The sequence below is a fragment of the Limulus polyphemus genome, unplaced genomic scaffold (assembly GCF_000517525.1).
Source record: "Limulus polyphemus unplaced genomic scaffold, Limulus_polyphemus-2.1.2 Scaffold421, whole genome shotgun sequence".
NCBI classification, from domain to species: domain Eukaryota; kingdom Metazoa; phylum Arthropoda; class Merostomata; order Xiphosura; family Limulidae; genus Limulus; species Limulus polyphemus.
In genome coordinates this window covers 348,764-358,218 of record NW_013666031.1, presented here as the reverse complement: position 1 = coordinate 358,218, position 9,455 = coordinate 348,764, and positions in this window count along the sequence as shown.

Here is a 9,455-nt window from a genome sequence, read left to right as displayed (position 1 = left end):
GTTTGGGAAAAAAAATGTCTGGTAACTGTTAAAAGAGAGGTTGAACTAATTAGGTGCCATCAAGGTGAAGTCAAAGTGACTGAAAGAGTTGATGATGATGAAGTGGAACCAAATATAGATATCAATACAGAATAGGAGAAAGGCCAAGATTTGAAGCCAATAATTGATTTTCTAAAAGCAAGTGTTGTGCGCCCTGCTTGGGAGAAGGTGTCTAGTCTAAGCCCTGTGACAAAGCACTAATGGGCACAGTGGGACCAGTTAAAGCTTGAAAATGGTATTCTTCTCCGGAGATGGGAAACTACAGATGGGAAATTGACGACTTGGCAAACGGTTATACCGAGAAAGTTACGGGAAGTTGTGCTGCGTCAATCCCATGATACTGTAACAGGAGGATATCTCGGAATTAAGAAGACATTGAGTCACCTTCGACAAAGATTTTACTGGATAGGTATGAGGCGAGATGTGGAAGAATGGTGCAGGACATGCAGGACATGTAGTGCTAAAAGGGGACCCAAGCATAATGGATGCCCACCTTATAAAGAGTTGCCTGAGAATGTGTCAGAGTTTGTAAAAGTGTTATCGGAAAGGATGGATGATATTCACCATCAAGTGCGTTCAAACTTGAAAACGTCTGCTGACTCGATGAAGCTATCTTATGATAAGAGATCTATTGAAGTCAGCTTTGAACCAGGCGACAAGGTGTGGTTGTATAATCCCAGGAAGACCAAAGGGAAGTCTCCTAAGTTGTCTTCTCCATGGGAAGGCCCATTTGATATAGTGGATCGTCTCTCAGACGTGACTTTCCGGATAAAACGTGGTCGGCGAGGTAAGCCAAAAGTGGTGCATGCCAACAGGCTTTGGCGCTATCACGGTCCAGGACATTTCAGTTGGGACAAAGTGGACAACAAAACAAATGACGCTGCTGAAGACGTGCCACCTGAAGAAGCCACCATCGAAGAAGAAACTCTACTCAGTTATGAGAAGGGAAACGGTGAAGCTCTTGATGAAGTTACTACCACTGATGTGACTGTTATCGACGATAGAACATTTCCTGATGAAGCAGATGAACCCCATATGAAGCAGAAGCCAACGAGACTTTGTTGAATTTTAATTTTATGTTTGTAATTCTGTACATTTAATTAAGTTATTGTTAATTGTTATTGGTTTATTGTAAGTGGCTATTGTTCGGGACGAACAATACTAAGGAGGGGGAAGTGGTGCGTCAGCGAGGTCACGTGACTAGTATCACGCCACCTGTTTTTAGAAATATCCTGTTCCTTCAAGAATGCTCTAGAATTTACTAGATATGTGTTAGTCTTGTATATATAAGACGTTCACAACGTGATGGGACAACAATGTAATGAGTAATTGAATGTATGCGGACAAAATATTGTTGGCCACGTGAGACATAGCGTTGTTATAGAGCGACTGTTGAAATTAAGTGTATCGTAAAGTTATATTCAGAAAGAATAAACCAGTTTTATTTAAGAAAGGAGTTGTGTCGCTAAAGTTTCGTCGGAACGAATTTACGGAAAATTAACTAACGAACGGAGACGTAACAATATAAATGTTCTCCATAAGGACCTATTTATCCTTGCCAGTGAAGGAAAACAAAAAACATTGTTCACAAGGAAGCCCTGATTTAAAACAGGTTCGTAGTTTATTTTCAAAAATCAAACCTAATGTTGTTTTATGTTTTTGTAAATTCACAAAATATTTTTACCTATCCAAATAAGGAACTGAAAAACAGAAAGTAGTGTTTTTTTTTTTGAAAACCCGGGCAACAGTGCTAGTTTATAATAATTTGATGACATATTTTGTCATTATATATATTTTGGTAAGGTTTTGTAGTGATAGATTATATGTTGAATTACACATCTTTCTACAGATGTCTGATAAAATTGTTTGCTGTTCTAATAAATCGTTCATGATGTCCATATAACCTGTCTTATTATATAAAATAAATATGTAGATATTTAATATGACATGCATTTCTCAGTTTGACAGCGCTAAGTTTATTTATATTCCATCTTAATAATAGTGATCTTGTTTGTTACAAAATATGCAAAAAGTTTGGCTAAGACTGTAATATAAATGTTATTATTAAACAAAGAAAGAAATTTGTTACTATCTGCTGGCTTGTTAATTTCCGGGAAAATTTTTTTCCGAGGAACTTCAGCAATACAAGTCCTTTCTTAATTAAAACTAATTTATTCTTTCTGGATACAACCTTGTAACACACAAAATTTCCTCAGTCACTTTAAACTTAACAACCTTTATAACACACGCTATAAATCACAGCGATTCACACACTTAACTTACGTGCCTACTGTTGGCTTCACTCACTTATCTATCTCTCTGATCTATCTGCCTAGGGTTTTTCTCGCCGGGCTTATATATTAAAAAAAAAAAAGATGGCGTCTAGTAAACATTTGGACATTCGCGGGGTTCCTCGATAATTCATGATCCTTCCAGAAACTCCAGCGTGCATGCTCCCAGTGTCGCGTGACTTCTGCTGTCGTAACAATATATTACATGATAAAAGAAAGGCCTATTCAGGAAAATTAGATAAAACTGAAGAAACTGATTAAGTATTTTTTACGTTTTTAACTACAATAAATTTAGGCAATTTAAGAGAGGGACCATCTATTATATTTGTTCAATATTGGTTTATATATTTTTCTGCAGTAAGAAGTGATCGCTAAATTTTTCTTCTAAGAAATCTTCAGATCTCCTAAGAATTTTAAGTGCTGCTGGGCAATCCACAGGTGTTCACATCGTGCATATGAGAAGTGAAATACTAGAAACAGGAGAACATTGATGTCTCTGGATGATACAGCAACACTATTAAGTTGACTCTGGACAGCATGTAGCACCAGCCTAGTGTCAGCTTCTTCATATATGGATCTTAGAGGAGTTAAATCAGTTGTTCTCTTCGGTGATCTAACTTCAAGTTTTTCTCTGAATCTTCGAGCAACAACAATCTCTTTATTGTTAGGTGCTAGAGAAAGCAGTTCTTCAGATAAGAAATATATAATGTTTGCTTTATTATCTGGAAAAGAAAGAAAATTTTTCCAGTTTTTTTTTTGGCAGAGGCACATTACGGCACTCAACAAATTGTCAGATTGGTCAACCTGCTTTGGTGCATTTTGTCCTGGCAGTGGCCTTGGTGGTCTCTTTTCTATATCAGCCGAAGACAATGTCTACCCGCTTATAACAAGAGCCAGACTGCACTACTGCCCTAACAAATGTGTTTGCCAGATCTCCAAAAGTCATTGCATTGGCAGGCTTTCCTATAGCAATCACCAGTGCTTGTCCGTCAATGATGAGATAAGATGAATGATCATGAAGTTCTATAGTTTCAGGACAGACACTGCCTTCTATTATTATATCTGCCAGTACTGCTGGTGCGGAGTAAACCATTCATCTATGCAAGTGATACAGCCACTGGCAGGAGTTCGTACTTCAATATAGTGGGCAAATGAACTGGTCAACCTGCCTCATACACAGTAATGAGATGTTAAAGGACATTTATGTCTGCGTTCAGGATAGTTTTCTTGTCTTCAACAGTAGCATACAGTGTTGCAAATGTGGGGGCATTATTTCTCTGAAGGGAAGCATGGATTGAGACTTTAATCTGTCATCCTGCGCATATGCCATTAATTTCTTCTCAAAGTATTTATTTGCCTGTTGTTGTCCAAGATCTTTCGCACAAATAGTGGGTTTTAAGTTGTCTGTGTTGCTAGATCTTTTGTGGCAATATTTTGTAATGATCCAGGATGTGAATCAGATGAAGACAGCTACATATTTAGTGCAGAAACGATGACTATCTATCTATCTATCTATCTATCTATCTATCTATATATATATATATACATGATTTCAAGCAAATCGAAACCGCTATACCACACTCAGAGCAACACACATTAACACGCCCCCAGTGGTATAGCAGTATGTCTGCCGTCTTACAACGCTAGAAACCTGGTTTCGATACCCGTGATGGGCAGAGCACAGATAACCCATTGTGTAGCTTTGTGCTTAACTTCAAACAAATAAACAGAATCTATAAAAATTTCACTTTCAAAACACAGAAACCTAAAAAGAACCAAAATTATTGTCATGGTTGAATGTTCATTTGAAATCATTACAATATATGTTCTTTGATCAGAATTTCGTAGTATGGTGACTTGAAAGTTAGCTTAAGGTGATTTTTGTTTTCACTGCTTATAAGAGTGGGGAAAACACAAATATTTAGACCTTTGTAGTCGGTTTCTTGAAATATCGTTCTCCGATGGGACAGCGGTAAGTCTATAGACTTACAACGCAAATATCCGGGGTTCGATTCCCCATGGCGGATACAATAGATAACCCAATGTGGCTTTGCCTTGAAACAAACAAACTAAACAATTTTTGAAATATCCATATGGATATTAATCCGCGTTTTTCTCTAGCATATTGCATGGCCAGGTGGTTAGGGCACTCGACTCGCAATCTGCGGGTCGCGGGTTCGAATCCCCGTCACACCAAACATGATCGCCCTTTCAGCCGTGGGGGCGTTATAATGTGACGGTCAATCCCACTATTCGTTGGTAAAAAGAGTAGCCCAAGAGTTGGCGGTGGGTGGTGATGATTAGTTGCCTTCCCTCTAGTCTTATACTGCTAAATTATGGACGTCTAGCGCAGATACCCCTCGTGTAGCTTTGCGCAAAAATTCAAAACAAACAAATCTAGCGTATTGTTTTGGTAATGTAGGTGGCTCTAAAGTAGAGAAGTAGGTCACGTCATTAGACGTGAGATTTGATGAGAAGTTGAGTTTGATTTGAATTTGGAAGAAAATCCGAATAACTATTCGTGGATAAAATATTTTCAGAATTTGAGTGCTGACTATGATACGCGGTTTTGCCTAATTTGTTCTTAGTAAAATTTCTCCAGGTCTTCTAAATAAATCGATGAAGACTTTTTGAAATATACTAATTATTTTACTTTACTGTTAACATTTCTTACATTTTTTTAAACGTATCAGTGAACAACGTTTTAGTAACGGCGTTTACTGTTTAGTAGCTTGTAATTTGTATGTTGTAAACATGGCGATGTGTGCTAGTATAATGACATTTGGCCTTTCTCGATTAAGTATAGGATTGACTTCTCGAGCTACTTCTGCCTTTAGGTAATTAATACAGTTAACAATGTTTATTTATTGCATTTATTTAATATGCTTATTTATAATTATTAAATTAAGTAGAACTAAATATAAGAGAATAGAATGAACAGAAATGCCATTGCATGTGGTTTTGAACAGGTTATCACTATCAGTATCCGTGTAAATATGTGCTATTAGTGGTAGTAGTACAAGGCCTACTGCAGTAATGTTATAATCGACTGTGTTTCCCAATAAATAGCCAAATGATAATAGTAGGACTAGGGGACACAAATATAAATTTTGGCAGGGTAGAAATCATCTCCAGCTAAGACAATTTTATTTTTCTAACAGGGTGGTTGGCCTTTGGAATGGGTTGCCTTCGGATGTTGTGGAGGCAACAAATTTAACTTAAGCGAGTTTAAGAGAAAGCTTGATAAGTATAAGAATGATAAAGACTGGCTTTTAACTTTTTTTTTCTTATTAATAGTTTTAGTTTAGTTTATAGGATGGAACAGCCAAGATGGACCAATAGATCCCATGTTGTCCCAAAACATTGTGTTATGTTAAACCATATGTACATGTATAATGTATATCAATGGCCAAATCTAGATAAGTTTGAAAAAAAAAGATGATGCATCAACACTATCAATTCCCTTTACAATCTTAAACAACTCAATTAGATCCCCTTTAACTTAACCTCTCCTTTGTCCCAGGCACCATTCTAGTAACTCTCCTCTGAACCCTTTCTACCAATTCAGTGTCCTTCCTAATGTAAGGTGCCCAAAACTGAACACAATATTCCAAATGTGGCCTAACCAGTGACCTGTACAATGAAATTATAACCTCTTATAGACTTTATGAAATTAGGTTGAACAGATGGCAACTGCCTGTTGTAGAAATACAAATGTAAAGGATGACATTTTGAAAGTCTTCTGCCTTTTGTCTGCTTTTCCTCTACACTTGTGTTTCTACAACAGGAACTTGCCATTCATTGAACTTAGTTTTGTCATGAATACTCTTCCTGAACAATCTATCAAATAATACTTTTTGAGACATGTATTCAATATTTTTGTAGATACAACCTAAAATCCTAGTAACAGCACACTGCTTGGATGGCTAAAAAGACTGATCAACTATTACACCAAGATCTCTTTCTTATATGACACTGTTAAGAGTCTGTATCGTGTGTGAAACAATTGTGCCCTTATTACTGGAAGATGAATAACATCTTTGTGACTTTTATGATTTAAACTAACAAATTAAAAAGTAGATGTCACATTCAAAACTAATACAAAAGTAGGAACAAGCAAATGATTTTGGTTCATGAAGATTACCTCCTTGTTCATTAGTTAGGAAAAAATGTATCTGAATAAAATCACAACTTACAATATAAACACAGTTTTGTAATTCATGGTTAAATCTAGTAGAAAGCTGCTGAATATGTTACAACAGATTCATTAATTCAAGTTTTCATCCGATTTAATGAACTATAATATTGCAGATCATTTTACACAAATAATGCACTTTATCATAAGTAATATGGTAAATCAATTTAATAAATTGTAATTGCAGAAACATTTCACTATATAATAAGGAAAATTGGAACTAACAAAATGTAAAAATATGAAACATAATATTGCTTGAAACAATAGGTGGTAGAAAATTGCAGTTATACTTATTTGTTAGATATACGAGCAAAAAATATTTTTCTAGGGGAGTCAAAATAACCATCAATGATGAATAATAGTACAAGTGGATATTAACTGTGGTTATAAGCCTTTGTATAATGATAGAATTTGACAACATCTAAACTTTTCTTTCAAGCACCAATAAATGTATCAAATTAACTAAAGATGACATACAATATAGTTCTAGGAACAAACATTGTTGGGTTACTGTAAATCAAAATTTTGATTTAATGTCTGCATATTGAAGCTGGGTGATCAACTTGATTAATCAACATAATTGATTACATATGAGCATTGATTAGTGTCACATTAATAAATTGATTAGTCAAAATTAAAATTAAGTTAATTGTTGTGAAAACAATCAACTAGTATTTCCAGTTATTACTATCCGACATTCAAAATTATGGTTGAATTAATTAACTTCACAAAAAATAATCAACTAATCCAAGTGACAGTTTCCAATTAATATTATTTTTGATTATTCTAAGTATTTTAGTACCTGAAATATTGCCATTATATTTCATTGGTTTTAAAAACAATGATATACAGTGGATTGTTTCTACTGTGGTGTAAAAATTAAGTATTTTGTTTTATAGCTATCCCATGAGAATAATCGTTAGTTGAATGTAAATGATTAATGAGCTCAATGATTAATCAATTACCAAATTTCTCTAATTGTCTAGTTCTTCTACGTATACATTTTTTAGAGGTAAACTATACAAGAAATTATTGTTCTCATTTCTGAACTTGAAATAGCATAAGTTATAAAAAAATTTCACTTTCTTACCACACTATAATATTTGTTAGAATGGGTGTAACATTAGGTTTCTTTTTCTGTGAATGTGTTATAAATAGTATCTGTAAACAACTAGCCAAATACTAAGCTTACACCTTTTTTGTGCACACATAGTCAACTTAAAGAATGAGCAACTGGAAGTAATAAAAGTAAACCCATACAACAAGTAATTCTGAATAAACCCACTAGAAATTAGCAAAAATAGCACTTCTAATGCCATATAATGAGCATTTATTGTAATGCATGATAAGATGTGAATAAATATAGCAAATAATTAAAAATATGGTGAGAAATGGTTTTTCCTTATTTAATTTGAACAAATATTTTTTGAAATGTGGAGGGTGAGTTATCTTAGGCAAATCACAAAAGGTTTGTATTAAGGTTTCAATGTGTGAAGATTAAACCCCTTTTCCATAAATAATACTGAAATAGGAAAGGTTTTAATAATGAAAACATAGTTACTGATAGCTTTATCAGCAAGAAAGATGTAGTGTTTACTGTGTGACCATGAGACTCTCCATTGCATCTTATGTTTCATATCAGCTCATTTTTATCTTATGAGTGGTAAAGAAAGGGAGGTCTTGTGACCCTTTATTGTGTTTGAGGGCAACAAGTGTAGCCCCCAGATAAGTTTAAGTTGCTAACCAGTGCTTAAGTACATACCCAAAATTTTGGGTCTTTGCTCATGAAGAGCTACAACTCATCATTAGCTACATATCAAAGTTACTAAGTTACAAAGTTTATTGGAAAATATAGTCAGTGAGTTACATTCACAATGAGATTGTAAAATGTTGCATAACTCCTCATATTTTCTAACACATTATTATAATTAAAGGTTTACTGCCAATGACCCTCTTGCAAAAATATGTAATATTTAATTTTGGTATTTTTAGGAAATGTCTATTGTACTATAAATGTTAATTAAAATTTGAAAGGTTGCATGTTGTGGCAATTTTTTGCCTTTGAAAGAATGAGAGCTAAGTGAACAGTGACTGGTCAATTTAAGTTGAGATCCCCCTTCTATTGTGAGTACCACATCAGTAGTACTTTTATTAGAAAAAAGGTATTTATCAAAAAACAGTGTATATAAAGTACATTCATTAGCACTGGTGGACTGTTATGTTGTTGTAATACTGAAAGTACTTGTAGACATCTTGTTTTTTAATCCTGAAGTTATATGTTGTTGTTATTTTGAGTACTGATAGAGTTAGATATTTTGTAATTTCGTGTTTAAAATCAATATCATTTTGATTTATTTTTTAGTGCTACACAGTTTTTAGTAACCCAAAGATGTTTCTTGTCATCTTCATCTAAACAAAGTGAATCACCTCTACCACCTCCTCCAAAACGCCCATTATCAGCATACATGTTGTTTGTCAAAGAGAAGAGACCAGAAGTGGGACGACAGTATACTGGTGAGCTGTGAATCCAAGTACACAGTGAAGAATAAAAAAAAATTTAGTATATGAACTCAAGCATTTTCATCATTCCCTTATGTTATTCTGGAAAATTAAGAAAATAAATATAATATTAGTTACTTTGCTAATTAATCCTAAAAACTTTTAATGTTTATAGCTTCCTTTCAGACATTGGACTTTGAAAAAATTACTAAAAATATTTAATCCTTTGATTAAGAACGCGATTATACTTTATGTAACCACAGTTAATGGTGTTTCATAGCATCAATGTATACTTTTCAGTCGTTAAAAAGTTTTTGATCTTTTATAAGAAATATAATACACTTACATGTAAATGTGTACCCATACAATATGTACCCATGTTGGCCATGTTCATATTTGATGTCTTGATAATAGTAGGGTCAAGTTCTTTT